Raw genomic sequence first — 18,726 nt, 5'->3', positions numbered from 1 at the left:
ACACGAGCCATCTTACTCTTGTTGGGATGTAATGTCAGTGATGTTCACTCTGTGATCTGAAAGTGTTCATATGTTAAAAACTAAAAGTAATATCATTAATGCATAACTGTAAGCTCTCTGGCAATGATATTACGAGGTAGGCCTGCTTGAAAAGTGAGTTTTGAGATTAGTGCCTGTGGTGATTTGAATGAGAATGGCCTCCATAGGGTCACATATTTGAATGATTGGCCCTCAGTTGGTTGAAAAGTTTGAGAAGGATTGGTAGGTGAGGTCTTGTTGGTGGAAGGGTATCAATGGGGTTGGGTTTTGAGGTTTCCAAAGCCTGTACCATTCCCAGATATTTCTCTCTGACTCTTGCTTTTGGGTGGGAAGTGAGTTATCAGCTACTGCTCCAGCACTACACCTTCCTGTTGTCATGGTATTAGCCATGATGGTTATAGACTCACGCTCAGAAACTGTAAGTGCCCAACAAACTATTTCTTCTATAAGTTGCCTTGATCATGGTGTTTTGTTGCAGTAATGAAATGTAGCCAAGGCAGTGCCCGTATAATATAGACCTCAGAGATGAAGCTAGCCCCATTGGTTATGTGAGGAAGTAGCAAGAAGCATTAGCTATGAGGAGTAGACACTTACCAGACCTTGTATTTGCTAGTCACTTAAACTTGGACTTCTTCACCTCCAAAACCAATAGAACTAGATTTCTGTTGTGTGTAAGTCACTCAGTATATGGTATTTTCTATTTTAATAGAAACCCAAATAGACTAATACACTATGTTGTATTAGTATTACAGCGGTGCATGTTTATTAGCACCTCCTTGGTACATAGTGTTGTGATTAGCATTACCCACACACAAACTGATCTTTTTCCTACACAACCACCCAATGAGACTGGTACTTGGAGCTTTCTCATTTTACCTTTGAGAAACTAAACTTGCAGAGGTTAAATGGTGCCAAAGTTCTATGGGTAAAAATGTTGTAACCTTTGATACATATTTTGATTTGCTTACTTCAAAGTGCATATTCCTAATTATCACTTATGTAACTCGACAAAAGTTCTGGAATGACAAAATTACATGACAAGTAAAATGGTGCTATATTCTAAATTTGATAGCAGTGATGGATTCTTTTTTTTTTTTTAGAATGAAAAGATAAACTAAATCATAAGAGTACATTCATCCTTTGTGTCTACTACATATTTAGGGAGGAGGGTGTTTTGTCAGCCTAGGATGACTTCCTGCTCTCATGGTATTTTAGTCCTTGCAGCAGAGACTTCTGAAGGCTCCCATGGGGATTTGGGCTGTTTCTGAAGTTTGAAAGCAGGAGTCTCTGATGTGATGCATCATGAGGATCTGTTGAACAGAACTCTATGCAGATATGCAGAGTATATTATCATGCATCATAGCTACCCTATCAAGTTGGCATTTATGGATCTTTAACATGATGCATGACAACCAAATGTTCCGAAGAGTGACATCTAAGGACTAACTCCCTCACTTAGGAGAACAGTTTATGTAATGTAATATCTGTGCACAAGGACAGCATCACTAAGTTGACTCTCTATTGGGATTGCTTGATCTGGGAGGTATTATTTCCCTGTCTGGTGTTTACTTTTTTTAATTAAGAAATTTTTTATTCATTTTACATACCAACCACAGATCTCCTTCTCTTTCTTCCTCCTACCCCCAAGCCTTTACCTCCAAACCTACCCCTCCCATTTCCTCCTCAGACAAGGTAAGGCCTCCCATGGGGAGTCAGCAGAGCCTGGTACATTCAGCTGAGGGTTGTCCAAGCCTCTCCCCCTGCATCATGGCTCTACAAGGTGGGTCCCCACAGGTAGTGGGCTCCAGAAAGCCAGTTCACTCACCAGGAATGGATCCTGATCCTACTGCCGGGGGCCCCTTAAGTAGACCAAGCTATATAACTGTCTTGCTTATGCAGAGGGCCTAGTCCAGTCCCACGAAGGCTCCACAGTTCTCTGTTTTTATAAAACTATTGTTTGTAATAACCTCATCTATATCCCTTGTATTTCTTTTGATTCCAAAAGGAAGCTGGTTTTTACAATCAAAGAAAGGATGGCATTATCCTCTTAAATCAACCTCAATACCTGACAACCAACATGTAGCAATTACAGAGAGTATAAGATTCTTAAATTGTTCTCAGATGAAATATAGCAGAACAATCATTTTGTTTAATATTTTTAGCAGAGAAAATATAGATTTATTCAGGAAAAATGAAAGAAAAACTTCCAAGAGTGAGAGGGCCACCAATAGAGGAATAATTTGAAATTAGCATTTTAGGTTTAAGACAGGGTCTTGCTATAGCCCAAGCTGGCCTCAAAGTCAAAGCAATCCTCCTGCCTTGCCCTACAAAGCAGAACTTAACAGTTTTAATATTTTTCAGACAGATTATCAGTATATAAACCTGGCTAGCCTGGAACTCAATATGCAGATTGGACTGATTTTAAACTCACAGTAACCCACCTGCTTCTGCCTCCCAAGCACTAAGACCAAAGTGCATGCCACCATACCCAGCCCTTTCAGTTTTTAAAAATGTTCATTATACTACATAAAAATGTCATTGTATTGGTGGAATGACATTGGAATCACACTGAAATGATATCAATTGTTAGTAAAAATTATTCCATTTCCTTATGAAGAAATACATCTTTTAAAAGAATCTGTACTACATGCTCAGGAAGAAAGGCTATTAACACCTATATATTGATATTTGTGTCTCTCAAAGGAAATGATTCATAATTACTTTGTTTTCTGCAATATAAAGGTTAGAAAACAGACTTCTGAAACATCAATGGGGAAACCTGTACAAGGATGATGATGGTTACACAGTGCAACCAGGTCCTTTCAGATTATCACAAAAATTTCTAATAACCACCTGAGCTTGACTAGGAAACAGGAACCACTGTGAAAATGGCAAGGTGGCATGATGACTCTTGTGAACTAGTGAGGCATTCAGTTTCTAAGTTATGTTGTACTTAGATTTCAGTTTTGATATGTATTAGGCATGTTCCAATGCTTTGATTCTAATGTTTTAGTTCTTACTTTCTATCTCCAAACCCTGGGAACAAGGCTGAATCAGTCAAAGGTAAAAAGAAGGAAAAAGTAAGCTCCAGTCCTCTTTCTCCTTTCGTTTTCCTTTGAAAATATATCTTTCTCCTTCTCTAAAGTGTGAAGCGTCTTAGGATACTGTGGGATCATTTAGTTCCCTCCTTTGTACCAATGATAGCTGACGATCCCTAGAGTGATCTACATGTAAAAGTGCTTGCACTTGCATGCCTTGCTCTTCTCATTAGTTCAGATGTTAGTTGCTTGTACATTGCAGCTGTCTTTTGTATGCATGTCTACAAACCTGTTCTCATCAATATTATAATGACAATTTAATTAGAGATTTTCAAAATCAAAGAAGTATTCATTTGAAGGGGGAAAAAGCTGCTATTTCTTGAAAACTGGGCTAAACATTCTGCAAACCTGCTTCACAAAAAAAATTAAAAGGAAATATTGTCAAATAGGTAAGTGTTGATGAGACTCTAGTCAAAAATTAGGAAAGAAATTCCAAGAATTTAGAAGTCTGAGATCAGAATGCTTCCCATGTTTTCTGATGCATTCTTTCTACACTAACAAAGCCAGAACTGGAAATCAAACAGATTGCATTATCAGTGTGTCTTATGGAGGACTCCAATAAGTGGACATCGACTCCAAGAGTCTTCACACAGAAGGAAAACATTTGTGACTATTTAAATTTTAAACAAGTTTAAGCAACATTTTTATTATGATCCTTATTTAATCATATTTTGTATTAATTACTCAACTATAGTTCTTAATTGGATCAGAAGAGGGAACACCTATTACAGTTTTTTTTTAAACTATAACTGCTACTATTATTGGCTTGGCAGTAAGTCTGTTTACCAGCTGAAACATGTCCCCAGCCTCACAGAAGTTTTTAAAAATGTAGCTTTATTCATTCATTCATTCATTCATTCATTTATTTAGTATCAAAATCATCATCATTATCCTCATCGAGGCAGCATCTTCCTGTGTAGCTCAGGCTAGCCTAGAAATAGTCACGTAGCCCATGTTGGCCTGAAACACATAATTTCTCCTCCTTAGCCTCTTGAATGCTGAAAATTTTGTCAGGAAGAGGTCTATTGTTCAGGTGGCAGTTAAGGAGCTGTCTTCAGCTTCTGCTGCCTTGACTTCCCTGTCATGATGGAATGTACCCTTGAACTGGAGTAAAAAAGAAATCCTTCCTCCCTTTTCTCAGGGCATTTTGTTAAAGCAACAGGAAAAGAAACTAATTTCACTATGTAAAGTGTGAATGCAGGCACTACATCATTTAAACAGATATTACATTGAGTTTGAATATACTTTAACCATTAGGGATTGTAATATTATACACATAAATTTATGTTTAAATTATTAAATACTGCCCATAAAATGTCAAAAAGTACAGTTAATTCTGAACAGTATGATGTATTATGTGAATTCCATTAGGTTTTATTCTAGTTTGGAACTAGTAAGTGTAAGACAATTCTTAAAAGGTCTTATTGATTAAAACAAACCCAGGGCCAGGTATTGGGGTGAATACTGGAAGATCAGAGAGACAGACACAAGCCACAGCTGACCTCAACTTGACAACTTCTCAGCCAATGGTTTCCTCAAACTGGAAGCCTCTGAGTCCTCATTTGAATGGATCTCAGCTGAACCACTGCTAAAAGACTAAAAGCATAAACCAGCTCTAGCTCCTGGTCCTCATGCCTTATATACCTTTCTGCTATCACTTCCTGGGATTAAAGGCATGTGTCACCATGCCTGGCTCTTTCCAGTGTGTCTTTGAACTCACAGAGGCAGATCTCTGTCTTCGAAATGCTAGGATTAAAGTTGTGTGCCACCATTTTCTGGCTTCTATATTTAGTGGCTGTTCTGTTCTCTGACCCCAGATAAGTTTATTAGGGTGCACAATATATTGGGGAACACAATATCACCACAAGTAAGTGAGAAAATGTTGAAGGGAGCCATTAGACTGTGGGTTTCTTTGAATCACTTAAATATATGGAATATGCTCTTTATGAAAGAGCAAAAAAAGAATAATTTTATTATGGTTAGTTTAATGCATGTAAAATTTCACTTTATTAAATGCCTGATTATAGATCCAAAATTACTGATTTAGAATAATATATGTTTGGTATGTCAAGTTTTTCATTTTATAAAATTAAATTGCCTGTCATATATTTGTTTATCTTTATGTCATTAAAGGTTTTTTCAAGTATATTTGGAATTATAGTCATCAACCTTTCATGACAAGAAAAAAGGAATTGTCTCTTATCAAGGAAATGTCATTTGTAAGGAAGTCATTTCAACTTGACAGTTAAGAGACTCTATCTGCTCTAAGATATAGAAGGTCACTTTGGAAGATAAGAGTAAGTTGAGGGTGCTTGTGTGTGTGTGTGTGTGTGTGTGTGTGTGTGTGTGTGTGTATGCTTCACAACCAAACATGAGCATGTAGAGGCCAGAGGAAGATGTTGGAAGATTCTTTGATTATTGTCTGTCTATTCCTTGAACGTGAAGCTCAGTATTTTGTTTAGGATGCTTGGCGCTGGTACCTGCCTGACTATTCCCCAGAACTTGGCTCTGTGTGGGTGCTGGGAATCTGAACTCAGGTCCACTTTTCGTACCAAGTGTTCTTCCCCACTGAGCCATTTCCTCTGCACCGGGAAATCTCTTTCTAGAGCCTTAATTTACTCTGTGAAATTGGGAAGCAACAGACTAGGCATAGTATGTAATGCATGGTGTGTAATGAATATTCACTTAATTTGAAGATGAATGTAGACTAAGTGGGGGTCATCTAAACTAGTTTTGATAGAGATTGTGAAAAGGAGTTGACGTAGGAAATGTAGTAAGGTTGCCAGAGAGCACAGAGAGCCTATTTGAGGCTGAGGATCAAAACGTTTTAGCAGAATCAATCTGTTCTAATTCCCTTTTCAACAATGTTCCATTCGGAAAAAAAAAGAAAACAGTTGATCCATGTTTAAAGTTTTGTCAGATGATTGTGGTGGCACAAATACTTAGGGATAAGGGAGTTTCAATTTTAGACAGAATGTGATTGAAATACAGACTGTGGAATCTAAACTGAATTAGGAGGAAAGTAAGGCAAGATGAGGCTTGTAGATGTAGAGAAAATAGAAGTGTCAATTGTGGATGTCCAAGATAATGTAAGAGAGGAATAGCTGTGCAAATAAGCCAGAAGGGAAAGGAAAGAATGGGATGCTCAATAAGCTCTCTATTTATATTTCTATAGGTGATTTACATATATCATATATTATTATATGTAAGCCTAGCTTATATATGTAAATAGCTTTTATATATGTATATATCTTTATTTGTTGTGGATGTGCACTGTGTGAAGATATATTGCTGTGATTGGTTTAATAAAAAGCTGAATGTCCAAGAGCTAGGTAGGAGTTATAGGTGCGATTTCTGGGTAGAGAAAGGAAGAGGAGGAGGAATCCAAGAGTATGGAAAGATGCAAGGAGACATGGAGGAAACAGGATGAGTGGTATGTAACAGAATGTAGATTAATAGAAATGGGTTAATTTATGTTATAAGAGCTAGTTAAAAACCTAAGGCTAAGCTTTCATTATCATTAATTATCTCTGTGTCATTATTTATGAGCTGTCGATCCAAAGAAAAATTAGACTACATTTACTTATGAACAAACAGTGCTACTCAAAGTCTATCAGTCTCTTCTTAAGGTATTAAACCTTCCTTCTGAAATTTCAATGTGGTCACCTGTAGGGATCCTGTATTGCTTTACTAGGAATTCAAGATTAGTAGAGTCAAACAATAAAGAAGTATCATTTTAGGTTATTTACAGTATACAGAGGCATTTTTATGACAAATACTACTTAAGAAATGAAAGAGCAATGAACTGCATTCTTTCCTCTACAAGAAGACCTTACTGAACGATTGATTGTGAACCAAGACTGAAAAATATAGCTGAAACACACGAGGTGTTAGATAAAGTCCCACAATTGTTCAAGTTGGATTAGTTATGGGAGGCTATAGAAGAGGAAAAAAACTGAGTTCTGTAAACTTTATTGAATTGACCTGTAACTCTCATTCAAGACTCAGGGAAGTTCTCACTACATTCAGCTGCCCAGAAATTGAAGGCAGGTAGAGATGAACTGTTTTTGTGGCTTCAATATTTCTAGCTGGCTACATCATACCAGTAAAGTCAAGAGAGTGAAGTATTGAACCCTGACAATAAAGAAAGCTAAAGATAAAGAAAGACAAGAAAGAAAGCTAAAGGCAAATGTGGTCCCATTTGGAGAACTTATCCCCAGAAGCTTTGATGTTCAATTAGCCCACGGTAGGGCACATGTCTAAACAAAGGGATTGCTTTATTTTACCCCTCATGGTCTTAGGGGGGACAAGATGGGTAGAAATTCTTCCTTTTGGTTGAGGGAGGTCTTTTTTTTATTTTGAAAAGTTTACCTTCTGAGCCTTCAGCATCTAACCTTCAGCAATACAGGGGAAGGGATATACCAGCTCAGTGAAGGAATCTGGCTGGACCACTGGCAGCAGTTACTATACCAACTAACTTCATCTAATTACCCATTCTCCACTACCTCAGGCACCTTTTTCTCCCCACATCCCCACTCCAATATCCTTTTCACATGAATTCTAATTTCTAACACTATGAGGCTCCAACAAAATGGACACATTATCTTTTGCATAGTGTTGAATACTTTGTTTCTTCTAAATTCTGAAGGACAGCATGGAACTATGAAAGATAAGCTAGTGTGCACACTACATGAACTCAGTCCTTTGTCTTTAGTATCACATTTGTCTCTGGTAGACACATTCTTGACAATAAATTATGCCAAAGAAGCATGTATTAAAAAATAGAATTACAATTGCCTTCCATCGCAGTATCATTTTTTATTGTGGTAGCCCGAAGGCAAAATGTTATGTGGTTCCATTGTCTCTCTTGCATTCAGTTTTCAGGACAACTGTAAACTTTTATAGTTGGGCATGACAACGTTTGACAAGCAAACTGAATAAGTACATAAATAATAAAACAGAATCAAAATTAATGATCTAATGTAGCATAATCAAGACAACTTAGGGAAGGTTAAATTCGAAAAAAAGGAAAATAAATGTAAAGTTTGTTGGCATGAAGAAAGTTTCATATTCTTATTTCCAAAGCAATTATTAGTAATTCTATTTTAATTGTTCTTCTCAGACTCAGCATGATTCCAAATTTGTGACATTAGAATAATAGAAATGGACTATGCAATGAATCCCAGGTTGTAAAGAGAAACTCTAGAAAAAATGGTTTGTTTTTGTGTCTGTGTGAATGCTGATGCTCATAAAGGCTAGAAAAGAGTGCTGGATCCTTTGATGGTTGTGATGATGTAACTAAGAATTTTCAACTTCATTTTTTTTTAAGTTAAAACCTGGGAAACCTGGGACTGGGGATAAAGCTCAGTGGGTATATGCTTGTTCTGCAAGCATGAGTACCAGGGTTCGAATCCTCAGCACTCATGTAAAAAAGCCTGGTATATATGCAGAGGTATGGTAGTATTTTATTTGTACTGAAATGTGATTTTATTTGTATGTTAATAAATAAAGTTGCTTGGGGGTCAGAGCTAATAGCAAGCCATAGCAGAGCTGGGCGTTCGCGGCACATGCCTTTAATCCCAGCACTTGGTAGAAGAGCTAGGTAGATCTCTGTGTGGTCAAGGATAGAGCCAGCATTGGAGACACATGCCTTTAATCTCAATACCATAGAAGACCTGCAGGGCTGTACATTCAGGCAGTGATGAGGCAGTCATATGTTTGGGTTTACAACCAATGAGAAGGCAGAACAGAAAGACTATATAAAGACAAACACACAGGAAGTAGGTCCTTTTTTTTCGGAGAGGTCTCTTGGCTTAAGAGGCTAGCTGCAGCCGGCGGTAAGGCTCTTAGCTCTGATCTCTTGGCTTTCTTCTTTGCGCTGGTTCTGTGTTTCTTATTTAATAAGACGGTTGGTTACATCTACACAGAGGGTCAGTTGTTTAGCTTAAGCTGTTTAGGGGCCCCCCGGCAGTGAGGTTGGGATTTGTCCCTAGTGCATGAGTGGGCTTTTTGGAGCCCTGTGCCTATGGTGGGACACCTTGCACAGTCTTGGTGCAGGGGAAGGAGCTTGGGCCTGCCTCAACTGAATGTACCAGGCTCTGCTGACTCCCCATGGGAGGCCTTACCCTTTTGGAGGAAGGGGAAATGGGGGATGGTTGGTTGGGGGGAAGGCTGGGGTGGGAGGAGGGAGGAGAGGGGGAACTGTGGTTGGTATGTAAAATGAATAGAAAATATCTTAATAATTAAAAAGGAAAAGAAAAAGAAAGGCCTGGTGTAATAGTGTCCATCTGTAACCTGAGCATTGAGGAGGCAGAGACAGGAAAATCCTGGGAGCTTGCTGAACAGCCAAGCAGCCTATTAGAAACAAAAAGCTTCAAGTTCACTGAGCAACCCTCTCTCAAAATATTGAAGAAAATCACTGATGCTGACCTCTGGTTTTCACATGTGGAAAGACAGGTAGCTTCACTCTCACACCCTTGTACATACACACATGAACTGCATTTCCCAGATTTTAATTTTTTTTTTAAAAAAAAAAACAAGCTGAAAAATCCTAGTTACTTCAATTTACTTGGAAGCTTAATTCCGTAGTCCAAAGTCTGACTGCTAATTATTTCTCCTTCATATAAAAAGCAAGCAAACAAACAAACAACCTAAACAAACAAAGCCATTGTAAGCATTCTACAGCTTTCTAATGACACAATTAAAACTAATAAAAAGGTAGTTCATGACTGTTTTACAGAAGCTAATTGCAAAATATTCACAATTAAAATAAAAGGGTTTCTAATGAGTATAAACAAATCATTTAAGCAGGGCATGTTCTAGGCTGCTAAGGAAACGGGGGGAAATTCAGTATTTTCTCTCTGAGAAATTTTAATTATATGTGACAACACATAAAGCAAATGGAAGCTAATGAAATTTATTAACGTATTTAAAATTAGCAATAATCCATAAACCATTAAAAAGATCAACCACCAAGATCAATCAACTACTATTGGTAGTTGATGGTTGTTGTGGGAAGCAAAAGAGTCATTTCATTAGGGGTGTGGTCACTAGTACATGGTTCATGCCACAATAGATGGTTCTGCATCCATGTGAATACAGACGGCACTAATCAAAATCAATTCAGTTGGTTATAAGAAATAAAGGCACTAAGTTGGGAAGATGTGTTGGGGTGGGGAAACTCAGAGGAGTCAGAAGGAAGACTGGGGTGGATATGATCAATATACATTGAATAGACATATGGAATATACATTGATGTATGAAATTGTTTTATGTTTTGATTTGAAAAAGATTTATATTCTAATTTTAAATTTATTTATTTGTGTGTGTAGGGGTCCTCAGAGGCGAGAAAGATGGCAGATGTCCTGGGCAAAGTGATGTGAGTTGAACTTGGGTCCTCTGGAAGAGCAGCAAGCTCCCTTAACTGATAAAGCATCTCTTATTCCTCACATGTATGAAATTTACAATGAATAATATAAACCACAAGGACATGCATCTTCACACTCAGAAGTTACTTTAGACAGCTGCTAGCTCTTTTCTTATTTTGAGGGCGGAGAATGGAACCCAGAGTTTAATGTTTGCTAGGCTGGGCCTCTACCACAGAGCTACACATTGTTCTTTAGTAAGCTTTTCAAACTTGCAAACATTTCATGATCCACATAATATTTCTTTCTGCTATTGGGATTGAGTAGAGATACATACAGCCTTGTTCCTTCCCTCCTCTATACAGCTTAAAATATCAGTTTATCACACTGATTCTTAATTAATTCAGCACATCACCATGATGAGGGTTTGTTAACACAGTCTACTGGGTATCACTCAGTGGTTTTTATTCAGTAGTCTGAGATGAGCCTGAGAATCTGACATTTCTATTTTAACAAGAACTTAAAAGATGCTAAGCTCTGAAATCTCACCAAGCTTATTCTTGATGCAGTGTCCTCAGGTGCATGGCTCCCCCTGCTTTGAGTTGAATATTTTTGCTCTCTAGCTGGCTCCCATGCATTTCCTCTACCTAAATACTACAACCACAGCAAGATCATTCCTAGTTGTTCAACCTAAAGTGTCCCGATTTTTCTCACTTTCTCCACTCTAATCTCAAATTTCCAAGTAAGTATTTGCTTGCTCCAAGTAAGTATTTGTTTATTCACTAGTGATTCTTTTCCAAGATCTGAAAGCTTAGTAAGGGAAGGCAACTCTATACATTTTTTCCAATAGGATATTTCTGTAACTGGTATATGAAATTCCTCAATACTTGTATAGTAGATAATAAGTGGATTTATGTAAAAGTAGAGATTGTGCAAGGCTCTAGGTTCTGAACCCTATCCTGAAACAAAAAGAAACAAATCTTTAAAGAATTTGCTTAATTACTAATCCTGTAGAACAACAGTTATTGTCAAATTGCTGCATAAATCTTACAAGAAACCTGGTCATTTGCTTTGATATCCCTATTTCTTTCTCTTTTTTTATGTCTACCAGTTGACTTTATGTTGGATTCATGTTTAGTGGCCATTTTTCAAAGAATTGCTACTTCTCTAGCAAAGATAAAAAGCTTCATTTTGGTATTGACTAGGAATAACTTCATAAAATGAAACAAATGGAAAAACAAGTAAGTGACCTATTTAAGGAACATGCTGCTGAGACAACCTGGTACATCCTCTAAAATGTCTTTTTTGTTTGTTTTGAGACAGTTTTAGCCCATCCTGGCCTGAAGCTTATTATTACATTGCCCACACTGACCTTGAATTTGTGGTAATCCTCCTGTCTTAGCTTCCCCATGCTGGGATTGAAGGTATGTATGACCATACCTGGTTTGGAGGGTACTTTAATAAGACTACACCAAAAACTAAAAAAAGTAGAATACTATGAGCCAGGGTCACTATGTAAAATTGTGTGATGGTTTGAATAAAAATGTTCCCCATAGGCTCATAGGGAGTAGGACTATTAGGAGGTGTGGCCTTGATGGAGTAGGCGTGGCCTTGTTGGAGGTAGTATGACACTTGGGGCAGACTTTTAAACTTCAGAAATGCAAGCCAAGACTAGCGGCTCACTGTCTCTTCCTGCTGCCTTTGGATCCAGATGTAGAACTCCCAGCTACCTCTCTAGCATAATGTCTACCTGCAGGCTGCCATGCTTCCTGCTTTGATGTCAATAACGGAAATAGAAAGTCACACAAGACCCAGTATGGATAAAGTCGGGGATACTATATGAAGTAGAAGATAGTAAGTATATTCTTTGCATAGCAACAAGATAAAATCATATCTTAGGAAGATAGCTCTTTGGAGGTGACTCCTCACATTATTCCAGGATAACCTGTCTTTCCTCACTCTTCTACTATGCAAAGTAAGGTCTTCTTGAACTAGACATTGGAATGTAGGATATGAAACTGACGCAGGAGGACAAAGTACTTATAAAAGAAGAATAGATGTATATAGAGAGTTTAAACAATAGGTAGGGAATCACAGTACACATTTGAGGAAGAATAAATAATTTTTTGTAACTTGAATTATGAAGTGAAGAGTTGTGGTAAAACATGAATTTTGCACATTTTCTTAGAGTATGATTATAATTAGTCTTTGTTAAACTTGCCTTTGAAAAATAGACAATGAAACTTTTTGCAAAAGGAAATGAATGCCATGTCTTCTTTAACTCCTATAGTCCAGTGTAATCACTAATTTGCTTGAAAAAAACTCACGATCTTCTGTGTGTTATACACATATGTACTATGTATATACTGTCTATGCACCTGGACTCTCAGCAGCCTCATAGTCATTAGCAGAGAAAGCAGAAAATTTGGTGGTATATTATAAAACATTGTATGGGGCAGTTAAGATCACTTGCAGTTAAGATCAGGGTTAAGGATCTGAGTTTGGTTCCTAGCACCCACACAGTGGCTCTTAACCATCTGCAATTGCAGTTCCGGAGGATCTGATGTCTTTTCATGGCCTCCCTGGGTACCAGCCATGCACATGCTGCAGACACACATGCAGGCAAAACACTCATAAACGTAAAATAAATTTAAAAAATATACAATTCATGCTAGGAGAAGTTGTGTTATAGGGTTCAGAAAGTGCAAAGAAGGATGCCGAGGCATGTTAGGCAAGGACTCCTGAGTAAATAAGATGACTAAATTTATTCAGAGAGAGGAAATAACAGAAAAGTCATGATCCTCTGAAGAGAGCATGTTCATCTACAGAATGTCATGGAGACCACTGTAGCTCACGGGCATTTTAAAGAGGAGGAGTGGTGGCAATGCATTATTCATATAGATAAGCAAAAAGTAGCAAAGGGCAGAAACAGGATGATAGCAATTGGGAACAAGTTATCCATAAACAAGTCTTCAAGGGTTTTAGGAAATTTCAAGAGAATATTCCTCTGTGATTTTATGCATATTTGTTTATATATTCATTTATTCCGAATGTAGACTGGAATATGTGTTGTATTCCAGGAATGTTCCAGTTACTGGGGATAGTGCTGCACACAAGTCTTTGTGATTATATGGCTTAACTGTTATGTCTATTTTCTCATATAAACAATAACTACTGTTATGTAAGTGTATAAAGAAACAAATAGCAAGCTTAATATATGCATAGCTATAAGATGTAACATTATTTTGCCAAGAAAATACATAAAAGTGAAGTAATGCATATGTATATATAATCAGTGCAAAGAAATACTTTATCTCATTAAAACAAATTAGGAAAAAGCTACCTCTGCATGTATGAATAATGATTAGTAGAAGAATCTAAGGTTCTGAGTTACTTGCACAATATATTACACCTACTTTGCTTTATAATGGGAATCTTCATTTAATTTTAGTTTGATGTGGAAGGCACTCACTATTGAAACAAATCAGATATTTTTTGTGAATTTGATTTTCCATTCAATATATTATCAACTTAGAAATGCTAAAGTAGAAATGAACTGAAGATGAATGTCAATTTTGTAAGCAGTGAAATTAAATAGTATATGGAAAAATGGATGAAAAGAATTGCAAAATGTTCTTCAATATTCACTTTTACTTTAAGTTTATTGTAGCCTCTATATTTAATTAGTGTTTTGAGACTTTCCAAAATGGCTTTATCTCTTACAAATGAAACAATAAAGCAAGATAGGCAACTGCTTCAAGTCAAATGAAATGAGCATAAAATGAATTTTCTTCATCCAAACACACACGACTGCATGTTTAAAAGTTAAATCAGTAAACTTGTTTAATAATGGTTCATTATTATTTCATTATATTCTGAGGCTGCAAAGAAAGTTTTAAGCATTCACATCTGAGCAATGTTATAGCACTAAAGATTTACCCCCAGCTGTTTTTCTGCCTTGGTAAACATACTTGTGTGTTGAATTGAGAGTTCACCCAGCTTTTCTTCATTTTCAACATTTACTTGAAGACCTCCACTTACAAGATAATACTTTGATTTTTCTTATCCCAATTTAAGACAATATGAAAATTCTCATCTTGCTATAGTCTGTATGACAATTGCTATTATGATAATGCCAGGTTAAATGGATGCAAATGATAAATCAATTACTCATTACACAAATATGTCTAAGTGTTAAGTGTCTATTGAATATATTCAGATATAACCTTTATGACAAAATGTCAAGTACATTCCAAAGGTCTGTAAGCTAACAAGAACAAGGGATCTTCTGCTGACTTGTTTAGCCCACGTTTAGAAGGATTTTTAATTGAAATAGAATTATAACACTTTGTTTCCTCCATCCAGCTCCTACCAGCTACCCTCTTTTGAATCCTTTTCATATTCTCCTACTATCAAGTTAATAACCTCTTTTATCTTTGATGATTATTATTGTTGGGTATGTATGTATGTATGTATGTATGTATGTATGTGTATGTATAAATATATACAAATAGAACGTTCTGAGTCAGTTTTGTGTTTTATGTGTATATGATTTCTGAGCTAAACACTCTGCATTGGACAACCAATAAGGGTACTCATTCGTGAGAGGCTAACTCTCCTCCTCCCAGCAGTCACCTGGAGTTCTTTGTCTAGGGAACAGGAACTCATACAATTTAGTCCACATTCTTTTAATTTATATAGTATTTTGGACGAATAGAAAACACCAGATACCTTTTATGATAATTCTAGTGTTTTGAGTTTGTAGGTATATAATAATTCCTTCTCTTGCTAGAAATAATCTGGGTATCAACAGCCAACTGGTAGTTTCAGGAGAGGCAGGCAAAATGCCATTCCAAGTAGCCTACTTGGCTACAGAAAGATAAAAGACTTAAATATCAAGGCAACTGAATGGGAATTATGTAATAATGCTTAATATGTTTTAGTTTCACAGCAATATATAATTCCAAATTAGGTTACAGTGCTTTAAGATAGGAAAACAGATAAAAGGAAACAGAGGTAGTTTGACATTGGTTCTGAAAACCACACCAGCATATGGCTAGTTACCTTTATTTATTTTTATTTCAATTCAATTACTTTGTTATATATTGCCTATAAATAAAATCCCGTCTGTTCACTAATTTGCTCATGTCACACTAAGATCATAACAATAAAATTTGAATTTTTGATAGGGAAAATTATAAATGAGTTTACCAAGTCTATAATGATACAGAATTGTAGAGAACAAAAATTATAAAAACAATCATGTCTTAAACTCAACAAAATATATTCTCCATGAAAATCAATTACTTAAAAGAAAATAGAAATGTAACTGTTCAATGTCTCAGCATCATTCTGATGAAGAGAATTTGACAGTTTGGAGCTGAACACATTGTGGAAACTTAATAAATACTAATGTTTACAAACAAAAAGCCTAACAACAATATGTGGATCAATTTAAAAAAATAATTGAAAAATCAATGTATTTTAATGTTTTACTCTGGATAATTCAGCTGACTCGGTTATTAACCTTTACGATGTCAGCATAACAGAGAAGTTTGTTTTTTAATATTTCTCACTTAATTTTAAAACAAATTTTAAAACTTTTAAAAATCATATTTATGCCAAAAAGCACTCACCTATACTATTGCCCCTACCTATAACAGGTCCTAATAGAATGCTGTTGTTGTACTGCTTTTGGAGAAAAATCCTCCTTGGTCAGTCAATGCAGTTAAGATTCCTTCTTACCCCTCTCAGTGGCTCTCTCATTTTCTCCCCATGGCATCTTTATTTTCACATATAAATACATACCCTTCCTCCTGAATATAGTGCCTCAGAAATTTAACAAGGTAAGTTATCATGTATAAGAACTCCTGAGGAAGCTATCAGCTATCCATATATAGCATGCAGGATTTATTTAGAAACTGTTGAATAGTGTCAAAATGCTCTGAATGTCCTAGATTTCTGAAACTGTAACACGATTGCTTTTAGTCAGTATGTTTGGCAGGAAATGATGTAGGGAATATATTGTTGTCATTGACAATGTGTTAATAAGTTATAAAAGTAAAAAAAGGGACTGTATATTTTAACTTCAATGGGTTAATACTAAATACATTAGTTACATCATAGGTCATCTGAAGTATCCATAAAATTATTTTTACTGATGTCATTAAAATGCCAATAGGAAACTTGGCATAAATAACTATGAGTGCCTTTAAAAAGAGAGATTGAGAGATGCACAGATCATCATTCATTTCAAGGTTTCTGAGTGAAATGACTATTCCTACTCATACTATATCAATTATTCCAACAGGGCATATGTCTGTAATGATTTTTAAATAAAATGTTCTAGACAATGATAAATAAGAGAAATAACAAATGACATTACTTATGGCCATAAACAATATTGTTAGAAATTGTTCAATGAAAATTATTTTTATGTAAGAAAATATTTGTCTGGCTGTGGTGGCTCATGCCTTTAATCCTAGCACTCAGGAGGCAGAGACAGGCAGATCTTTGTTAGTTTGAGGCCAGCCTGCTCTACAGAGCTAGTTCCAGGACAGCCAGGCCTGTTCCACAGAGAAACTCTGTGTCAAACAAACAAACAAACAAACAAACAAACAAACAACAGCACAATATTTCTGTACCTTTTCTATTATAAGAAATACAGCCGGGCGGTGGTGGCGCACGCCTTTAATCCCAGCACTCTGGAGGCAGAGCCAGGTGGATCTCTGTGAGTTCGAGGCCAGCCTGGGCTACCAAGTGAGTTCCAGGAAAAGGCGCAAAGCTACACAGAGAAACCCTGTCTCGAAAAAACCAAAAAAAAAAAAAAAAAAAAAAAAAGAAAGAAAAAAAGAAATACAAAAGAAATTATTTTAGAAATATTTTTAAAAGTTGAAGAAACATTTCCATTTTTACTATACATAATAGAATAAAAATAAAAAAGGTACGTGTTTTAGCTTAAAAAATCACTACAAGTAAGTGTAGTGTAACTTTGTTATTTAAAAAGTGGTTCTCCAAGTATCTGTCTAGTTTAGAGTATCAGAATAAGCTGGAAAATGCTTAGAAAGGGTGATTGAAAGCCTTCTGTAGACCTCTGGAGTCAGAAACTGTAGAGAAGCAGATCACCTCATCTAGCTTGCCAATATTGTTAAAAGTGATTCTAGTGCATGCTACAATAGTGAGAACCACTGCTTTGGAATACCCATGGCATCCTTAATGACTACATGTAGACAATGTGATTCCCTAGATATTTATAAATTCTATAACTATGAAATCAAATTCATTTTGAAGTCATTTTCTTTCAAATAATTTTCACATTATTAGACATTGTTATTAATTCTTACATTCTACTACTAAATTCAGATAGGTAGCTGAAGATGGAGTAGAGAGAGGGTGATAGTTCCATAAAAGGGAAATTTTCGCTACTTGTAAAGAAATTTTGCACAATCAAAAAAAAAAATGATTGAGGAAGTCATGTTGAGAGACAAAGGCTGAGCACACTGACCACTTTATCTGCACACTTTATCTGGCCTGGGCAACCGATTGGTGCTCTGATGGTTGACTACTAATGTCTCATTGGTGCCTGCCTTCTCAAAGGCAGGGACTGCTGCAATGGTAGCTCCATATGCCAGAAAATAACCCCACGCTCCTGATTTAAGAAGCAGTCTACTTCCTCGGAGTTGACCATCGTTAACAGTATGTTGAAACAGAGCCTATGCGTCAGCTGTGTGCATCTCCTCCTAATTTTGCACTCACTGTCACACGTTGTTAGCTGAAAATCACCACAAGTAGGATTGACACTATGAAAACCAGCACAAACAATGTTTTGTACCCTCAGAGCTAGTTGATACATTTTTAACGGCTCATCACTGGTACAGTCAGTAACGGGGTGGGGTTTGGAAAAACAGTTCTGCTGTGGCATTTAGTTCCAGGGTGCTCTGTCTCAGAGATAGGACACAGAGTTGGGCGCTGTTTGAGATTTCACACTTGAGTGGAATTTTCTTGTCTTTGGTTTTGCATCCCTTCACCCCCACATGGGATTCACCAGAAAGCAGGCCCTCTATACATCATGTGCACCTGGACCTCATTTCTCAGGGTATGCTTTCAGGGAACTTCACTTAACAGAAGTTTAAGTTATCAAGTGAACGTTAACAAAAGCCCCAAAGACTATATATTCAAAATTACAAAGAGACGTGGAAATTTTGCACGACAATGAACAGATGAAA

At 36.5% G+C, this 18,726-nt stretch overlaps 1 protein-coding gene across 11 annotated transcripts in view; it reads right to left on the bottom strand.

Annotated features, from left to right (window-relative positions):
* Dmd (dystrophin) overlaps positions 1 to 18,726 on the bottom strand; it is a 2,209,767-nt gene that overhangs the window by 338,087 nt on the left and 1,852,954 nt on the right. The window lies entirely within an intron of this gene.

Source organism: Peromyscus leucopus, chromosome X (genome assembly GCF_004664715.2).
Source record: "Peromyscus leucopus breed LL Stock chromosome X, UCI_PerLeu_2.1, whole genome shotgun sequence".
NCBI classification, from domain to species: domain Eukaryota; kingdom Metazoa; phylum Chordata; class Mammalia; order Rodentia; family Cricetidae; genus Peromyscus; species Peromyscus leucopus.
This window is presented reverse-complemented; position numbering and strand designations above follow the sequence as displayed.